At 51.4% G+C, this 20,199-nt stretch overlaps 1 protein-coding gene and 1 long non-coding RNA gene across 4 annotated transcripts in view; one reads left to right on the top strand and one right to left on the bottom strand.

Annotated features, from left to right (window-relative positions):
• Positions 1-20,199, top strand: part of RALY (RALY heterogeneous nuclear ribonucleoprotein) — a 140,926-nt gene that overhangs the window by 33,066 nt on the left and 87,661 nt on the right. For 2 of the 3 annotated variants that reach the window (XM_059862698.1, XM_059862697.1), the window contains exon 2: positions 10,804-10,887. The exons of the other annotated variant lie outside the window; for it this stretch is intronic. The gene's annotated coding sequence lies outside the window, so the exon portion shown is untranslated. The remainder of the gene's footprint in view (positions 1-10,803; positions 10,888-20,199) is intronic. 3 annotated transcript variants of the gene reach the window in all.
• Positions 11,558-15,265, bottom strand: LOC132335725 (uncharacterized). Its single transcript, XR_009488724.1, has 2 exons — positions 15,072-15,265; positions 11,558-12,533 (listed from the first exon to the last, which is right to left on the bottom strand). It is a non-coding gene; the product is annotated as an uncharacterized LOC132335725 (long non-coding RNA).

Below are 20,199 nucleotides of genomic sequence, written 5' to 3'. Positions count from 1 at the left end.
CTGCACTTACCAGTCTGGAGTTTTCTGTTCATACTCTGCAGTAGTTAGTGCTGAAGTCACTCTTGCAGAGGAAACTGGGATGTTTCCCTTTTTTTACCTTGGAAGTTTGTCCTGCAGTGTGAAGAGCTGCCAAATTTCTGTCAGCCCTGCAAGAATTTGGATATCAGAGGGGAGCCAAACATGGGACAGAGGGAATGAGAACATGGCAATGAGGTTAAATAGAGACAAAATGGATTGTTTTCAGTTCTGGTTGGGATGTGAATCCATTGTGGTTAATGAAGGAAGGCAAATTGAATTGAAGAGCCCTGTGTGGGAGGCACAGCCTGGCACACAGCCAGTGCCAGAGGCTCCTTGTGGTGTTCCCTTGGTGTTCCAGTGGCTCCACCCTGGTGTCACTGGGGTTTTTTATGCCAGGTGAGGGGAGCTGAGCTCTGACAGCTCCAGTCCTGGCACAGGGTGCCCAGAGCAGCTGGGGCTGCCCCTGGATCCCTGGCAGTGCCCAAGGCCAGGCTGGACAGGGCTTGGGGCAGCCTGGGACAGTGGGAGGTGTCCCTGCCATGGCAGGGGTGGCACTGGATGGGCTTTAAGGCCCTTTCCAACCCAAGCCATGCTGGGGTTTATGATTCTCTGCTGTGCCCACACCACCCTCTCTTGGCAGAGGACAAGGCCAAGCTGTCCCAATGTCCCAGAGCAGAAGCACCTCCAGCAGTGACCCATCTCCCAGAGACCTCAGGAGCAGCTGGGCCTGGCCATGGCCAGGGAATCCTGCACCAGCCTCTGCTCTGTCCTGCTTTTGATCTCTCAGCCCAAAGAATTCCCCTCTGTCCCCCTGAGGTGTCACTTCCCACCATGTCACCTGCAAGGTGGGGACTGCAGTGCAGGGACAGCCCTGTCCCATCCCTGAAGTGTCCACGGCCAGGTTGGAAGGGGCTGGGAGCAGCCTGGGACAGGGGAAGGTGTCCCTGCCATGGCAGGGCTTGGACAGAGATTGTCTTAAATGTCCCTCCCAACCCAAGCCACTCTGGACTCTGTGATGGTTCTGTGTGGGGCAGGCTCAGGGCACATCCCTGTCCTTAGGGCTGCCACTGCCAGCCCAGTGAAGTTGCATCCCACTGCTGTTGGTGGTGGAAGCTTTCCATGGACCTTTGGGCTGAGGAGGGGCCAGGCCCCACCTGTGGCAGGTGTGTCCAGCTGTGGTGGGGCACTGTGGGCAGCCCAGTCCTGCTCAGGGTGAGGGACATCTCCCACTGCTAAAGGCTGGTACAGAGATTTCCATCTTGGATCCCACTCTGCATGAGGTTGTTCACAAGCCTTGATGAGCCTGGATCTGTGTGCTGGTGGCAAGGCAAGAGCCTATGTCACAGACATATTTTATGAAAAATCCTTTTGTTAGGATCTTTTCTCCTGAGAAGCTGAGAAGCTTCAGCTTCTCCACGTTTTGCTGCTTTGGGATGTGATTTGGAGAATTGTTTACCCAGCATGGGAAATTGTTTTTACTTGATGACCAATGACAGCCACCACCTGTGTGGAGGCTGTGAGCAATCACAAGATTTTATTATCATTCCTTTCTATTCCTTTCTAGCCTTCTGATGAAATCCTTTCTTCTATCCTTTTAGTATAGTTTCAGTATATAATTTTCTTTTAATAGAATATATATCATAAAATAATAAATCAGCTTTCTGAAACATGGAGTCAGGATTCTCATCTCTCCCCTCGTCCTGGGACCCCTGTGATCCCAGCACAAGCCTCCACCAGGGTGGTGTTTCCATGCCTTGTCCTGTCCCTCTGCTCCTGCACATCACCCTGCTTTGTGCAGCAGCTAAAAATAATGGCAGGCAAGGTGTGAGAGGGGACAGGGGACAGTTCCCTGTGTGTGCAGGAAACCTGAGCCCTCCAGCTGCAGCAGCCTGTCCGTCAGGCAGCAGCAAGTGCTGGGCTCTCCCTGGGTGCTCCCTGCCCACAGAAATAAACAGCCCCTGCTAATGCCTCTTGCTAGCCTTGACTTTTTGGTTTGTCTCTGTATTTTTAGCCTCAGGACACTGTGTCCCCAGGGCTGCAAAGGACCTGTGTTGCCTCATACCTTTCCCAACCCAGCTCCCACTCTTCCTTGCTCCTGATTTAGCAGAGGGGAGGGGGCAGTGCTGCTGCTTCCCCTGGCTGTGCTGCAGCAGGGGCCTGGGGTGCCAGGATCTCCCTGTCCAGGGCTTTATTTGTGGTTCTGATGAATGAGATGGTTTTGCCTGATTTCTGCCTTTCAGCCCTGCAGAATCAGCCTGCTGTTGAGCATTAGGCACACCTTGTGCAGGTCCCAGAAGTGGAGATGCCATTTGTTCCAGGTTATCAGTCAGCTCTGGAAGCTCCAGGGGAATCTGTGCCTGTCTCATGTAACCCCACCCAGGCAGGACTTTTTCTACTCTGTGCAATAACTGAGTGAATTTCTAATTAGACAAATGTAATTAAGGGCTGGATGTAAGGACTGTGCCTAATTGTGATGATACACCCACCCATTCCATTACAGAAAAGAATTGCTGGTTACAATTGCTGGAGGAAAGGAGGCTCAGGGGGGACCTTCTGGCTCTCTCCAGGAGGGTGCAGCCAGACTAGGCTCTGCTGCCAGGTGAAAAGTATCAGGGAGAGAGGAAAGGGCCTCAGGTTGTGCAAGGAGAGCTTTAGGTTAGAGATTAGGGAAGATTTTTCCCAGAAAGAGTGCTGAAGCTCTATAACACACTGCCCAGGGCAGTGGTGGAGTCAGCATTCCTGGAAGTGTTCAAAAAACATGTGGGCATGGGGCTTAGGGACATGGGCTTGGCATTGTTGGACTCATTTGTCTTACAGGTGCTTTTCAGCTTTAATGATTCTGAGATTGCAAGGGAAGGAAAAAACCCCACAGTTGATTGCATTCAGCACATTGCACCATTTCTTTGTGTTTCACTGAGTGGGGGACAAGTTTGGGAGTTGATTCTCTTTTATTTAGAAATACAGAATGATTTAGCACAATGCAAAATTAAATGCCACTTTGAATAAGGGTTCAAAGGTTCTTCCATTTGCCAAGTGCTGGCCTGAGCACTGACCTGATTCATGATGTGCTACTCCAGCCAAATCCACCTCTGCAGAGCCCACCTTTGCAGGCAGCTGAGCCCTTGGATTGGCCTGTTCCTGGCTTTGGAGCCTCCTGAGCATCTTCACCCTGGCCCTTGTCACTGAATTGGTTGGCTTGAGGGCTTAGCTCCTCTCCATGGCCTGTGCTCCCCCCTGAGTGTGCTCTGCAGGGCTCTCAGGCTCCCTCAGCCTGGGCTCTGGAGTGTGACCAGGCTGGCTCTGGGTTATTGCTGTGCTGGGGGTGAAGAAGGGCTTCACCCTAAAACCTCCATCTTGCTTCACATATATCTTACTGGGCTTAAAGCTCCTCCAGTGCCACCCAGGCCATGGGCAGGGACACCTGCCACTGTCCCAGGCTGCTCCAGTGTATTACTTTATATTATTAAATATATATTACTGTATTATGATTACCTTAAACTCTAAGTTTTCCACCCTGTGATATCACACACTTCTGTTCAAACTCCACACCCCCAATCCCAGTTCTGCCATTCCATTTTGGAAGCTCCTCCACAGCCTCAGGTCAGTGCAGTGTTCTCCTGGGGGTCAGAGCCTGGCAGCACAGAAAGTCTGAAATTCTCTGCACCCAGGGTTCCAGCAGCTTTGGATGGAGCACAGGAGCCCACGAGGTGCAGCTGGGCAGCAGCACAGGTCTGCTCAGCACCCTGCAGTGGCAGCTGAGCTGGAGCTGTCCCTGCTGCCAGCTGTGCCAGCCTGGCTGTGCCCTGCCATGTGTCCCTGCAGGACGGTGTGACCTGGCCCCAGGGACAGCCATGTGAGGGCTGCTGGGAGCTCTCAGCACTCCTGATGGGCTGTGGAGACCCAATTTTGGCTCTTCAAGGGGTCCCAAGGCGTGCAGGGGCCAGGGGTGCTAGAGTGAGTCCCAGCAGGGCTGTCCCTGCACTGCAGTCCCCACCTTACAGGTGACATGGTGGGAAGTGACACCTCAGGGGGACAGAGGGGAATTCTTTGGGCTGAGAGATCAAAAGCAGGACAGAGCAGAGGCTGGTGCAGGATTCCCTGGCCATGGCCAGGCCCAGCTGCTCCTGAGGTCTCTGGGAGATGGGTCACTGCTGGAGGTGCTTCTGCTCTGGGACATTGGGACAGCTTGGCCTTGTCCTCTGCCAAGAGAGGGTGGTGTGGGCACAGCAGAGAATCATAAACCCCAGCATGGCTTGGGTTGGAAAGGACCTTAAAGCCCACCCAGTGCCACCCCTGCCATGGCAGGGACACCTCCCACTGTCCCAGGCTGCTCCAAGCCCTGCCCAGCCTGGCCTTGGGCACTGCCAGGGATCCAGGGGCAGCCCCAGCTGCTCTGGGCACCCTGTGCCAGGGCCTCAGGATTGTGCTGTTATCCCATCACACCAGGCTGGGAGAGGGCACCATGTGCTGCACAAGGCTTAGCTGATCTTCATTAAAGCAGAACTGTGCAGAGATTTTTGGGGGGCAGCCATACAGTTCCTTCAAAGAGGCTGCTGCTGGATTTTCCTGGGCATTATTCCCTGCCTTCCCTGTGCAACTGGTGCTCCTCAGCCTCATAATTCCCTGTCCAAGTTCTGAGCTGAACAGCTGAGAGATTTTGCATTTTTTAATGGCTCTCTACTGTGCCTGAATTAATGGAAAAATGAACTGAGACCAAGATGAAGGCATTGAAGGGAGAGGATGACAAATTGGCTTTGGAGCATGGCAGCAACGAGCGCTGTCAGGGGTTCAGGCACTGACCTTTATCTAAACAGAACTGTGTGTAACAGATAAGAATATTTAACAATAATTAATGTCACATCAGTGCAGAGAACAAAATGACTACATCAAACAGGCAAGAAATCCACTGCAAATTACTCAAAAGAGAAATGTCAGCTCCTCCATATCTGCAACCTGCCTCGTGCTGTTGGGGCTGGAAGGAGCTGGGAGGGCACTGAGGAGAGGAGCTATTAGAAATGATTTAGGGACTGGGTGATGTGTGCAGGAATGGAAACAGCAGCAGCTCTGCTGGACCAGAGTGGTGTGCAATCAGCCACCAAACTGAGCTGGTAATTGGGTGGGGGAGGAATGTGTACAAACCAATTATCCCCACTGCTGATGTTCTGACAGGCTGCTCAGGGCTTCTCTTTCCTCTCTCCTGTCTCTGGGGTGTCCTGGTGTGCTGGGATTCTGCAGACACTGCCCTGCTCCCTGAGGCCCTGTTGAAATGCTGAGATGGCCCCAGCGAGGGGGAGAATGATGCATCTGACTCCATGGATATCAGAAGGTTAATTAATTACTTTATTATACTGATTATTCTATACATCTAAAACTGAACCTGCCAAGCACTCGACCCTGCACACACTGCCCTGAATCTGGTGACTGTCACCGACAGTCCCAACACACACACACACACACACACACACACACACACCCACACACACACACACACACACACACACACACACACACACCTGGCCCTGACAGGCCAAGGAAACAAAACTCCATCACTGTGGGTAAACAATCTCCATGTTGCATTCTACTTTGGCACAACACAGGCACAGCAAATGATAAAAATTGTGTTTTCCTTCTCTGAGGTTCAGAGAATGTGAATCCCAGAAATATTCTTGGGAAGAATTGTGCCTTGCTTTTCTCTGTGAAGAGGAATGTGGGGCTACAAGCCCCCCTCATGTTTTATAGGCAGGAAAAACCATCTGCCTGGGGATGTTGGGATGTTTTTCATTCTGTTTCTGAGCTGGGGGTGTCTGGAGGCTGGCATGGTGCCCCACAGGCAGGGGCAGTGCTGGAGAGGGATGCAGGGAAAGCAGCTTGAGCACATCCAGAGGGGACAACGAGGCTGGAGGGGGGCTGGGAGCACAAACCCTGTGAGGAACCCCTGAGGGAGCTGGGGGTGCTCAGCCTGGAGAAAAGGAGACTCAGGGCTGCCCCCATCACTCTCACAGCTCCTGAAAGGTGCCTGTGCTCAGCTGGGGCTGGGCTCTGTCTGCAGCAGCACTGACACAACCAGAGCACACAGCCTCAGGCTGCACCAAGGGAAATACAGGCTGGAGATTGGGAAAAAGTTCTTTACAGAAAGAGTGATAAAGTTCTGGAATGGCTGCCTGGGGAGGTGGTGGAGTCCCCATCTCTGGGTGTGTTTAACAAAGCCTGGATGTGGCACTGGGTGCCAGGGTTGAGTTTTGAGGGGTTGGGGCTGACTCAGTCTTGGAGGTCTCTTCCAACCTGGCCATTCTGGGAATTCTGTGATTCAGCTGGGCTCCAGGGGATGCCTGTGCTCTGTCTGGGACAGGGAGGGCACTCTGCCAGCCCCGATCTGATTGTAGAATGGGGAGTGGTCCATGGACCAGTGGTGGATTTCATCAGTGTCATGACACCAGCAGCTGAGTGAGGAGGAGGGAACCCCTCCTGACCTGCCTCCTGCTGCAGAGCATCCCCTGGCCCTGGACATTTCAGAGTCAGTGTGACAGATGAGCAATGCCATGGGTGACTCTCACAATTAAAAGGCAAATATCCTGTATGTATGTTAGAAGTTGTACAGATGTATAGTTATGTTTTACTCCCTTGTGTTGTTATCAGGGCTGACCTGGGTTTGGGACATTTGGGAGGGTCAGTTTGTCACTCTGGCAGCAGCTGACCTCCAGTCAAGATTTAAGGCAGTGAACTCCACCACAGGACAGTGAAGGAGGAGTTGATGGACAGAACTTTAGGAGGGGCTAAAGGGTTAAAAGGTGGAACCTCCATGGTGTGGATGAGCACATGGTGGGGAAAATTCTCTGCTCCTGGTGCTGTAATATTTTCTCTATTCAGTCTTCTGTTGTATTTATGATAAGGTTTTAATGACCTTTTACATTTTGGAAGTGAGGATCATTTCTCAGAGTCAGGGAGTGGTTTGGGCTGGAAGGGACCTCAAAGCTCTTCCCATCCCACCCCTGCCATGGGCAGAGACACCTTCCCCTAACCCAGGGGACTCCAAGCCCTGTCCAGCCTGGCCTTGGACATTTCCAAGGATGGGGCAGCCACAGCTGCTCTGGGCACCCCATTCCACTCAATCTGCTCAGGCAGACATTGTGAGAATATTTGGAATATTCAGCAAATGCACAAATGTGGTGAAAAGCTTAACCAAGTTACAGTTTTATTCTAAACAGACCTTTGTGCTCATCCTAATGAATTATTTCCTCACCATAAATTAATTTACCTGCATGGCCACGTCTGGGAAGTGTTACCAACCTCAGAGCACAGAAATGGAGCCCAGGGTCACAAAAGGAGCCTGGGGAAGAGCCAGGAGCTGCTCCTGAATCCCTTGAATTTTTGGCTGGTGCAGTAAAGGCCAGTGCTGTCACCCAGCCACGGTCCTGCTGCCCACTAATTAGTTTTGTTGTCAGCATTTTGCCAGTGGAAGGAGGCAGCCAGGTGCTCTGGATTAGCCAGGGTGTGAAAAATGGCTTTCCAGCTGGCCTGGTGACCTTCTGACAGCAGGAGAGGATTCACAGGCAGAAGATGGAGATGTCAAAATATAAAATTAGGGACGATGGGAGCTGTGTCTGCCCCTTGAAGTGAAACAGGAAAACCTATCCCTGCTCCCATCCTGGCCTGGGACCTGGTTTAGGGTTTCCTGTCTCTGATACAGGAGATTCTCCTGTTTGCCTCCTGCAAGGCACATCCTGCTCCCAGGAGAGAGGTGGGAGCAGAGCCAGCTCCTGAGCAGCATCCTGGCCCCAAAGCTGGGTCAGCAAAGTGGCTGGTGTGCTCAGTGGCTAAAGAAACCCAGACCAGGGTGGGATGGGCAGAGAAGTGATAATTGAAGGATCTGAGCAGCCTGCCCATGGCAGGGAATTGGAACAAGATGATCTTCAAGGTTCCTTCCAACCCAGACCACACTGGGATTCTGTGGGGATGGATTCAGGAAAATAGGACATTTAAAGATCAGTTAAGGCTGAAGCCAAACTGAGGTATTGTTTACAATGAAAAGCTGGGAATTTGCATCAGAATGCAGGAGCAGGGCTTTGACAAAGCAGGCAGTTAATTAAAGTGCCTCAATTAAACGGGGTTCCTCCCTCTTCTGTCTCCCACCAGAGGAGGTGCAAAAAAGGTACTCGTTAGAAAACCAGATTTAAATAAATCCAGGGTGGTACAGGTAACATCTGGAGAAGCACAGAGGGCAGAGACCTCTGCTCTGGTGCTTCAGGCTCTCTTTTCCAGGAGGAACCCTCACACTTCCAGCTGAGCCTGGAACTGACTTGCTGAGCCTTGACTCTGCCTTTGGCATGAGCTCAAATGGTGTGGTTTGTCCAGGATGCCTGCCAGTCTCTCCCAGTGTCTCCCAGTGCTCAGGGGTCAGTCTCATCCCCTGGTGATATGCCCAGGAGAGGCTGGGGCACAGTCAGATCCCAGCTCTCAGCTGCCATGGACAGCTGGAGCAGTTCTCACGTGAGGACTCTGAGCTGGGGCTGCTTCAGAAGGAAAGCCTCAGCTGTGGGAGCAGTTCTGGGCAGGCTTGACCCAGCTGAGCTGCCTTGAGCTGTGTGGAGCCTCCCCAGCAGCTCAAAAGAGGAACTCCAGGATTCCCTTTCCTTGGAACAAGGAGCACAACACATCCATGAGCTCTCCTTGCTCTTGGACTCTGCTCCCTGCAGGCCCTCTGAAACCCTCAGGATGAAAGTGATGTATCACATCTCTGCTCCAGGGATGGGGCATGGAGAGAGGGGCTGGGAGACCTGGGGGAAAGCAGAAACCCCCTCCCACCTGCCTCAGCTCCCAAGGCACACATCAGCACCTTGGTGGCATCTGGTCAGGGACAGCCCCCCAGGGAATGGCTGGAGCTGTGTCAGGGGGGGGTTTAGGTTGGATATCAGGACAGCTCTGGTCTCCTGAACCTTGGCTGGGCTGATGATTCTCCCCTCTCCATCCTGGACACCAGCACCAGCCCTGCCCCACAATTCCAGGGACCATTCTCTTCCTTTCAAACCCCTTGTCTTCCCTGAGATGCCATTTCTTTTCACCCATTTCAAAAGTCAGTTTTGCAGAGAAGTTTGAGGGGAGAGAGCAAGAGAGAACCCAAATGGAGCAGGAGTTCTGAAGTTGCACCACCTGAGTCTCTCTGAGACATGCTGCTCTGTCAGCCCTTCTTATGCACACCCAGAGCTGGTGCCATCCCACACCTGCTCCACACTTGTTTTTAAATGACACAGCATTGTGAGAGGCACTGCAAAGATGGATCTTTATCCCCAGTTAAATGGCTTTTTTTGTCCTTTTGTTTCCTGCCCCAGTTGAGGAGCAAATCCCTGGAGAGCAAGTTCCTTAACCAAGTAGGAGGTGCCTGTGAAATTAAAGGAGATCTTGTTTGCTAGAAGAAAATCAGTGCTGGTGTTTCCAGAGCCCTGGGGTTGTGTGTGATGCTCTGGGAGGGTTCCACGTGAGTGGAAGTGCTGCTGTCAGGATCCCAGTCAGATGTGGGAGCATTCCATGTGGGACAGCTGCTGCTCTGAGGATCCCTCTCCAGCACTGGGCTCCACTGTGGCTCTTCCCTTTTCCTGGAGCCCCCAGATGGTCCCAGTGTCAGCCCTGGGAAGGGAAGCCCTGGCCCCATGTGTCCATCCTGCAGGGCCTTTTGGCTGAGCAGGAAGGGCACTTTTTGGAAATGCCCCCAAAGCCCCCACCTGTTTGCAGGTGCCCTGCCCCCAGCAGCCAGCAGTGGGGACAGCAGTGTGGCTTTTGGGAATTGAGGAGGTGGTTTGGGTCAGGGGCTCATCCCCAGGTGAGGAGGGGTGGCTGCAGCTCTCTTCACAGACAGCAGCAGGCACAACTTCCCAAATCCACTGAATCCTGGTTATGTCCCCAGCTGGCACATCTCTCATGCTGGGCAGGTCAGCTAGGTATCTCAGCCATGGCAGGTAAAGAAAAGCCCCTTAATTTAAAGTTCCAGGAAGATCTCAGGGGACACAAAGGAACTGACTTAATGTTTTAATTCCATGAAGGAATAGTTTCAAGATGGCCTAACCCAAAGTAAAATCTTCAGTTTCAAAAGCACATTTTTCAAATATGAAATAAAGAAATGAACGAAACTTTGAAAAATATTTACTGTGAGATATTTCACTGTTGTCTTGATTTTTTAAGGTTTTCTAAGCCTTCTGATGTTTACATTCTTGTAACGAACTTTCTCTCACACTTTATGCATTCTTACATTTCCTCTTCCTCTTGGAAGAGGAAGAATTTGATGGACTGTTGGTTTGTCCAGTGTCATTGGAGAGCTGGCACTGTCACCCTCCAATCCACCGCCACTTTTGGAAATCTAGAAATGTTAGAGTCAAAAATTAACTAATTCTCTTCTCACCTTGGAGGAGCTGCGTGTCCACCTCGCGTTATTTCGTGTCCTACAGTGACATTTCACTTTGAAGAAAGTCTGGTTTTTCCCTGAGCCATGGTGACCAAAAATTCCTGTCTGGCTCTAGCATTGTCCTGTGCTAGCATTAACCTGGTGGAGCAGTTTTTGTGGGGTTTTTAGTGCCTGAGCCAGCCTGAAACAACCCCCCCAGTGCTCAGCCCTGGGAACACAACCACCTCTGTCTGCTCTGCTTCCAGCTCCCTGCTAAGCAGCTCAGAGTCTTAGCTCAGAAAGTCCCAGCTCTGATCCTTGCAGACAGCAGCAGCTTTGCTCCCAGCTCTGCAGAGCCTCCCAGAAAGTCGTGGATTATCTGCTTACCCTCCTCCATGTGCTGCTTCCTGCAGGGTGAAGAGCCACAGAGAGGAGCTGCGCCTGCTCCCGCTGCGGGCAGGGGACAGTGACAGAGCCCAGGTGCCCAGCCAGCCCTGGTGAGTGACTCTGGGTGTGCTGGGGGGGACAGAGGCCTGGCATGGCCAGCCCTGGGAAGGGCACAGCACTGGGATTTGGGGCAGCACCCACCTGGCAGGAGAGGAGCTGTACAGAGCCCTGGTTCTGGGGCACTCTGAGGATTCCTCCCTTGGAGCCTGCTGGGAAGGGTTGATTTCCCTCCCCCTGGCCTGGTGTGAGTGTTCAGGGAGTCAGAGGTTGGTGGGTGTGCTGAGAAGCTGCCCCTGTCCCCATTGCTGCTGGGGGTGGAGCTGGTCACTTGAACCCCAGGCAGGTGGTGCAGTCACCATCCCTGGAAGTGCCCAGGGAAGGTGTGGGTGTGGCACTCCGTGCCATGGTGTTGGGCCAGAGGTTGGACTCCAGGATCTCAAAAGATCTTTCCCAGCCTAATTCTGTGGTTGAGTCTGTGATCACACCCTGTGGGGTGTCCTGGACACGGGTTTGGGCATGTCTGCATGTCACATTCACTGCCTGTCTTGCTGCTGAAGTTCTGTTTGCAGTTTGTCGTGGGGAGGTGAAAACGAGTGTGGCTTGGGATAAGCTGGAGCTGAACCCTGCTCCTGGCTCTGCTGGGCTCAACCCACAGCAAGGCCATGCAGGGAGAGGCAGGTGGAGGTGCCTTAAAAGGCTGATCTGGAGGCTAGACAGAGCTAAATGGACAAAATAAGTATTTATTGCAAGGCCTTAAAAGGACACACCTTGGGCAGCACAGCAGCCTGGCCAGGGCTGCACCCAGGCTGAATTTAAGATGGATCCTGGTCAGGAGTTTTTACACTTCTATCAGTTTTGGTTCATCTACATATTGGGTTCAGTTGTCCAATTGCAGCTCCAGGTCATGAAGTCTCTGCCCCCTGGCTTGCCCCCTTCTCTTTGCATTGTTTGTGCTCTTTGGGTAGAGGCTGTCCTTGATTCTCCAGCTGGGAAGGGATTGCTTTGTCCAACTACCCTGTGAAGAGAACCTGCTAACACCTGAGAGGAAGTGCCAGAGTTACCAGGCAGCAGAGAATTTGGAAAACACCAAAGTTAAAACCATCCCTGGCAGTGCTGTGCTTGGGGCAGGCAAGGTGCAGAGCTGCTGTGTGGGGCTGGGGGCCAGGGCTGGCTCAGAGCTCTGCTCTGGCTCTGGCAGGGGCAGCAGAGCAGCCTCTGCCACTTGGGCTGGGGCAAACATTCCCCTGGTGTTTCCTTGCAGGGGCTGGGTTTGTCAGTGCTTAGGGCAGGACAGAGGAGTTCCCATCCCCACAGGGTGCAGGGCTGTCCTCAGGCCACAACTCAGGCAGTTTAACGTCCCTCAGATGCTGAGCTGAAATCACCTCTGTGAAGCAGAGGCTTTATGGAGGGCTGGGAAAGGATTTAGGGATCAGGTGCAGTGGTAGCATGACCTCAGGGTTGGGAAATGCTGCCTGGGAATGGCTGTGCCTGTTGGGAACTTGCTGTGCTTCCTGAGCCACGAGGTCAGGGAGGGCTCTGCCTGCTCTGCTGGGAGTTTCCTTGGACTTCAGGGGAGTAAAAGCTGGAGTTTGCTAAAGCAGAGGGTGAAGATTTCAGGGTGTCCTCGTTCTGTGCTCAGCCCATGGCAGGAAGATGCTGCAGTGTGGTTTTCAGCAGTGGATTTCTCTTCCAGCTCCTGGGCAGATGAATAAAAGCAGAAATTACAGATTAACAGAGTGAGTTGGAAAGGGAGCTTAAAAACCATCCAGTGCCACCCCCTGCCATGGGCAGGGACACCTTCCAGTGTCCCAGGCTGTGGGCACTTCCAGGGCTGGGGTCCTCAGGAGCAGGGTTTGCAGATCTTGGCTTTTCATTGGTATCACACTGGGAGTGCTCTTTTGGGCACTGCATAGAAGAGAGAAAAAACAAGCTTGATCAGATAAAACTTCTTATCACAGAGGCAGGAGCTGTGCTGCTGGTGATGGACCCCTGGAGATACCACACCAGTAAATAAGGATCTTATTTGGAAATTAATCCAGAAAACTCCAAATAACAGCAGGGAAAAGACTCATCTGAGCTTCTTCAAATCAGAATGAGGCAGGTGAGGGAGAAAGGGAACTTGGGTTCAGTCAGATTTGTCTATAACCATTTTCTGTTCCAGCTTAGTGCACCTGCCCGTGGTGGTAGTGAGGATATTTGACACAAAATATTCTGGCACATAGGTTGAACACAGGACCTGACTAAAGCCCCTGTTCTGCATGGCAAAGACAGCTACTGTACCCTAATTCCATAGACCAGGATTTAACTCAGCAAGTGAAATTGTGGCATTCAGCAGCATGGAAGAAATCCATGGATTTTTACTATTGAAGACATTTTTACAAAGAACACTGGCAGAAACTTTTCCAAGTTTTGCTTTGGCTGTTGGCATATTCAGCAGGTTTGAGTTTTGAAGTGTGGACCCTTCTTTCTGTACAAGGTATTTACTGTAAGTGGAGGGAATTGTCTTTTATCCAGCAAGTTCCTCCCTCCCTCAGGACTCCTGAGCCCCTGACCACTGCTGCCTGATGATTTGCTCTTTCATTTATCACTTCTCCCTGCACTTAACTGGTGGCACCCAGAATAAAGGTAGATTCCAGAAGGAGCTGCAGAGCTCCTGTTCCTTGGGAGATATTTCACTGGGGAAATATCTGTCATTGAGGCAGTTAGAGAAGAACACAGAGAGTGACTGGAGAGCAAGGAAGGCTGATGAAAATGCCCATTATTTCAGGAATGCAGGGAAAGTGTTGGAAATAGCTGTTACTGAGTCCATCCTTACAGGGCTGGGAGCTCTTAGTGACAGCACTCAGAGGAGCATCCTTAGGTGCCTCAGCGAAAAAAGGGGTGGCTGAAATGTTCTGTGTGGGTGGAGGGGCCATCAGGGCTCTGAGCACAGATATTCCAGGCTCTAATCACCTGCTCAGGTCCTTGTCAGGGCACTTCAGCCTGGCCAGGATTAGGGGGGCACTGGCAGCCCTTTAAGCTCCCATCTGTGGTGACCTTCTTAGCACCCCGTGGGCCAAGGAAGGAAGGGATCTGACAGCTTCTTAATTTAGAGAACACCAGGTCAAGAGGAGGTTGCAGATCCTGGAAGCTGGCAGGGGCAGGAGCTGGGAAGGGCTGCAGTGCCCAGGGCAGAGGAACCTGTGGGATGGGACCCTCACAGGGCTCGTGGCCGAGCCAAAAAAAGCCCAACTCCAGGACTGAGCTCCCCTCTGTGCCTAAGGTGCCTCTGTCTGGGAGTGGGTGGTTGGATCACTCAACTGGGAACTCACTCCAGAGGCTCCACAGGAGTTGTGAGCCATCAGAAACCAGGCTGAGGACGGCACAAGCAGAAGTTCCCCCCAAAATTCTCTCCCCAGTCTTTATCTGCTGTAAAAATAATTCAAGGCACAAACAACATTTTGAAGGTAAAACTCATGTTGTGAGCAGGCTCCCAGGAAGGATTGCCCTTGTCTGTGCTGGGAATGTCTCATGGCACCTGCAGTTCTCAGGAGTGGCTGGCAGGAGCACGGGGGATTTCTGGGCTGGTGGAAGGTGGCCCAGGGGCTGGAGGAGGTTTTGGCTCTCTCCTGTCCCATGGGACTGGGCTGGAGCCACCTGGCAAAGGCAGGCTGGGAGCAGAGCTCTCCTCACACAGAGACCCCAGTCTCTGGCCACTGCAGGGGAGCAGAGCAGTTTGGGATGCTCTTGGCACACGGTGTGAAGTGAAAGCAAAGCACAGAATGCCAGAAAGCCTTGGTTTGGAAAGGACCTTAAATCCCACCCAGTGCCACCACTGCCATGGCAGGGACACCTCCCACCATCCCAGGGTGCTCCAGACCCTGTCCAGCCTGGCCTGGGACACTGCCAGCATGAGGGGTTGTTTTGCTTGAGGATGGTCAGGGGTCATTTAGGATTAATGACCTAATTAACCATTAGGGTTATTAATGAGCAGGAGTGGGGTGTGCAGGCTCAGCCCCTGGGGGTGTCCAGCTCTGAAGTTCTCAGGGATGGAGCCACCCCCTCCCTGAGCCCCCAGTGCCTGTGGGAGCTGGGCTGGGCTGGGCTGGCTGGGAGTGGGGACCCAGGACAGCCCAGCCCTGGCCCTCCATTCTTGATGCTGGAGCTTTCAGAGATGGACACTGGGTGAGTGAGGGAAGAGGAGCTGCTAATTAACCCTTGATAAACACCCTCGTGGCTCTGTCCCTGGGCTTACCTGGGCTTTTAAATAAGTAAATGAACTGCCTGAAGCTCTCAGCTCTGCCAGGGCATTGGAGAGGTGCCAGGTGATGCAGGACAAGAGCCTGTGGTGCAGTCTGAGGGTGGAAGGTTGTGTGGCTGGAACCTGGGAAGAGCAGAGCACTGGGTGTTATTTAAGGGCTGTAAGGCTGAACAGAAAATCAGCAGAATCATGTTGGATCCCTGAAACACGAGTTCCCACAGCAAACAGGACCCAGGGCATTGCACCACTCTTGCTTTGGGATGTAAAACCTGGAGCAGGCACAGAAACTTGAGCACATGTGGAATTGTTAACCTGGACATTCAGGCAAAACTCCCATGCCCCAAGAAAGCCATGGGCTAAAAAGCACCTTCTTAAGGCAGTGATTCATCTCTAGAGCTGAGCTGGTTTTTTGTGATCAACCCAAATGTTTGATTCTTCCAAGAGCTGAGCAAGTGATTCTTAATGAACACTCAGTTTTCTGCAAATCTTGATCTTACTGAAATACATTGTCAATTTAAAGTATCTGATGGGGGGATTTTTGTTTTTCCTTTTTCATTCCTGGATTTCCTTTTGGAAATCATCTGTTTCTCAGAACCTCTCAAGACTTGGAGTTAATTCAGATTAAGGTAATGTGTGAATGGAAAATGTAAAATCTTTTCCCAAGTAACTGCTTGTGCAAACAGCAGACAGATGATGGCACAAGTCCCTCCTCCTGCTGTGGCTCTGCTCAAACTTTGGGTGAAAATATTGGCAGAACATCCTCTCCTGACTGGTGCAGCTTTGTGGCTGCATTCCTCAGTTCTGGAGCTGGAATGTGAGTCAGAAAGGAGGGAGTCAAGGGGGTGCCTTAAAATGAAAGTACAAAAATAGCTCTCCCTGCACATCTTTTCTCAGCTTCCCCTTACAAGGCTGCATTGACGTGTGCTGGATGGGATATGATGGCTCTGGCCCTGGCAGATGCACCAAATGTGACATGTGAGCATGGATTTTAGGGGTTTTTTTAAGGAGACAAATAAGGGTTAGCAAGAAATGCAGAAAAGATAAACAGTGAGGTGGCCACAGTCCTTCATCTGTAGGAATCCAGGCCTGAGATTTGCTTCCAGCTCGGCCTGAACTGGAGATTTCAGGAAACAAGCCCAGAAGTTGCTTATTTTGCCATTTCATCATCAAATGTGCTGCTTCCCTGAGGCCCTGCCCTTTCCCAGGCAGTGCTGTGAGGAAGGATGTGGTGCACCTTGGGGCAGCCTGTGCTGCCTGGAGAGGCTGGGCTGTGCCCTGCCGAGCAGGGGACATGGTGCCACACCCCCTGTGCTTGGATGAGCTCTCTGGCAGAGGGTGCTGGGGTTTTGTCTGCTAAAATCCTTAATTTTGGTTTCTTCCTGGGGGTGAATATCACTGCAGTAGTATCAGGGACAGCCAAAGGTGATAGAGAGACTCCATCATCAGAAGGCATGAAAAGGCACTTTATTATTAGAAATCCACAGTTCTTATAGAAACAATGGTGGACCTAAGGGCTGACTGGCCTTTAGGAATCTTCTCTCACACTGTAGGTGAGCTATGGAGAGCACACTCTGGAGAACCATAGCTATAAACAATGGTTACAGAAAGAGAAAGAATAACTGTTTGAATTCTTTTCTATAAGTTTCCCACAGCTTCTACACAGCTTCCCAGGACTTTCCTGGGAGAACCATGTCTCTCTCTGTTCAGAAGATATGTAATTACTACAGCTGGAGGTTCCACTGGAATGACAGGGTCAGTGAGGCTGACCTTGGGATGTGCTGGGCAATCTTGGAGGGCTGATGTGGGTTCCCAGCTTTCCTCTGGTGGGTGAGCTCTGTAGAGATTCCCCAGGGAATGGGCACATCCCTGTCACCCTGATTTTTTTAAGATTTTCTAAGCCTTCTGATGTTTACATTCTTGTAGCAAACTTTCTCACACACTTTCTGTAAATAACTTATTGTTTTGATTCTTTTATGGAGGAGGAAAAATTTGATGGACTGTTGGTTTGTCCAGTGTCATTGGAGAGGTGGCACCCCTCCAATCCACTGTCACTTTTGGAAAACTATAAATGTTGGAGTCAGAAAACAAACTTCCCTTTTCTTCACCTTGAGAGCAGCGGTGTGTGCGCTTGTGTTGCTTCGTGTCCTCCAGTGACACATCCCCAAACCTGCCAGGGATGCCCAGGGTGGGGCTGTTGGGGGGTATGTGCAGGGCTGGGGCTGCCATGGGTGATCCTGTGGGTCCCTCCCAGCTCAGGACATTCCCTGATTGTCTGGGACAAACACTTGATCGTGGGCTGTTCCTACCCCCTTCCCAGGAGAGAGACACAAAGGGGCCGTGGCAGCCTTGGCCTCGTGCCTGGTTTTGCTGTGGTTCTGGGGAAAAGCCTTGTAATCAAACCTTGTTTCAGCCCCCCACATCTTTGCCTGGGTTTGCTGTGCTGTGGGGAACCAGAACATCTGCACCCTGTTCACCTCCCATGGGGCATCTCCTCAGAGAGTCCTGGAGCCATTACAGTTGGAAAGGACCCCCAGGATCATCAAGTCCAACCCTTAACCCAGTATTGTATTTGCAGGGAATGTCCCAATGAAGGCAGGAATGATGCATCTGACTCCATGTGCTCAGAAGGCTCATTTATTATTTTATGATACTATATTATATTACAGAATAACTATACTGCACTAAAGAATAGAGAAAGGATACTTACTGAATGCTAAAAAGATAACAATGAAAACTGGTCACTCTCTCCAGAGTCCTGACACAGCTTGGCCCTGATTGGCCAAAGAGTGAAAACAACTCCCAGCAGAATGCAATGGAACAATCACCTGTGGGTGAACAATCTCCAAACACATTCCACATGTGAGCACAGCACAGGAGAAGCAAATGGGATCAGAATTGTTTTCCTTTTCTCTGAGGCTTCTCAGCTAACCAGGAGAAAAATCCTGGGTGAAGGGATTTTTGTCAGAGAATGTGAATGGCACAACCCAACACTGCCAAGATCATCACTAACCATGTCCCCAAGTGCCACATCTGTATGTTTTCTGGATACTTCCATGGATGGTGACTCCATCACTGCCCTGAGCAGCCTCTTCCAATGCCTGACTATTGAATCAGGATGACCCCAACGGGGGGAATAATGTGCTCTGACTCCATGATTCAGAAGGCTGAACAAATGCTTTATTAAGCTGTGTTATAATGCACTAAAACTATATTAAAAGTATACTAAAAAGATACTATACTAAAAAGGTGCTACAGAAAAACCTGTGACTGTCTGGAGACAGCCAGGACACAACTTTGACCCAGCTGGCCAAGGAATCAAAACAACCTTCACTGGTGTCCAATTAACAAATCACTCTGGGTAAACAATCTCCATAGCACATTCCACATGTGCCAAACAACAGGAGCAGCGAGTAGAGATCAGAATTGTTTTGTCTTCTCTCTCTGAGCTTCTCACTGCCTTCCCCAGGAAGAATCCTGGGAGAGAGAATTATGTCTCCCTCTGTTCAGAGAATGTGAATATCACACCTGACCACCCTTTTAACTAAGACATTTCCCCAATATCCAATCTGAATCCCACCTGGCACAACTTGAGGCCATTTCCTCTTGTCCTGTCCCTTGTTCCCTGGGAGCAGAACCCAGAGTTGTGCAGAGCCAGAAGAAATCCCCCTTTTCCCCTCTTTTCAAATCCCAGTTTCCCTGAGCCTGCAGGGGTGGGGTGCAGTGAACCATCCCTTGACTTCCCACAGCTCTGGTCCCAAGCCAAGGAGAACTTTGGCAGGGCAGGGAGAGGTTTGTGGGCCATGAGCTTTTCCTGGTGTTGTTAATTATCCATCATTTCTTGCCCTACTTTCTCTGCAAGCCTTCTCTGCCTGCTCAGTGTCTGCTGGGACTCAGGAAAGTCCTTGTGGTTCTTCTGGGCTGGGTGGCTCAGCCCCACAGAGATGTTCTGAATCTGTTCCTTGTCCAGCTTTGCCTGTCACTGTCTGTGCCTTCATCTTCCTTGTACCCCTCCTGCTAGATCCAGAAAGTCTGCTGCATTCTTTTTTTTATTTTTTTCCCCCATTTTCTTGTCACAGCTTTGAATGCCTTTATTATTCCTTCTTCCCTCCTCTGGCAGAGGTGTCTCTGCTTATAATCTCCTTAGCACTGAGGCAGCCTGTTCATTTCAAAGAAAGCTGCTTTAAACGCAGGTGTGAGCCAGACTTGGCCAATTCTCTCTTTTCCCCTGTGGCTTGAAGGGCTTCAAAATACTCCTGTAATCATTTCACAGAATCCCAGAATGGTTTAGGTTGGAAGGAAGTTTAAAGCTCCTCTCGTGGGCAGGGACCCCTTCCAGTGTGGTGGGTGATGCAGGGAATGACTGCAGGGCTTTGGGCTGGCCCCATGCAGTCCTTGGGTGATGGGCAGGAGACACAAATGGGACTTGAGGCAAGTTCTGCTCCCCCCATGCTCCAGTGGGGTGCCTGAGCTGTTCTCTCCCCACCAGCCCTTCTCCAGCTCATGGCACTGCTGTGTCCAGAGTGGAGCAGCTCCAGTGTCCAAGGGCTCAGGCCTGGGGGCAAGCAGGGTGTTCCCCAGTGCCCCAGCAGGGATGTGGCTGTGAGTCTGTGAGTCTGTGCCTGTCCTGCAGCCTCACCCACACCCAGCCTGCAGGAGGCACTGGGATGCACCCACCCCAGGATGGGCTGAACGGGGCTGCAGCAGCCAGGGCTGCTCAGGAGCTGGGGGATGCCTGTTGTGTTTGCAGGGGATGCCCCAGCAGAGGCAGGAATGATGAATCTGACTCCATGTTTTCAGAAGGCTCATTTATTATTTTATGATACTATATTATATTACAGAATAACTATACTACACTAAAGAATAGAGAAAGGATACTCACTGAATGCTAAAAAGATAACAATGAAAACTGGTGACTCTCTCCAGAGCCCTGACACAGCTTGGCCCTGACTGGCCAAAGAGTGAAAACAACTCACACAGAATGCAAGGGAACAATCACCTGTGGGTGAACAATCTCCAAACACATCCCACATGTGAGCACAGCACAGGAGAAGCAAATGAGATCAGAATTGTTTTCCTTTTCTCTGCAGTTTCTCAGCTTCCCAGGAGAAAAATCCTGGGTGAA

Source organism: Haemorhous mexicanus, chromosome 18 (assembly GCF_027477595.1).
Source record: "Haemorhous mexicanus isolate bHaeMex1 chromosome 18, bHaeMex1.pri, whole genome shotgun sequence".
NCBI classification, from domain to species: domain Eukaryota; kingdom Metazoa; phylum Chordata; class Aves; order Passeriformes; family Fringillidae; genus Haemorhous; species Haemorhous mexicanus.
This window is presented reverse-complemented; position numbering and strand designations above follow the sequence as displayed.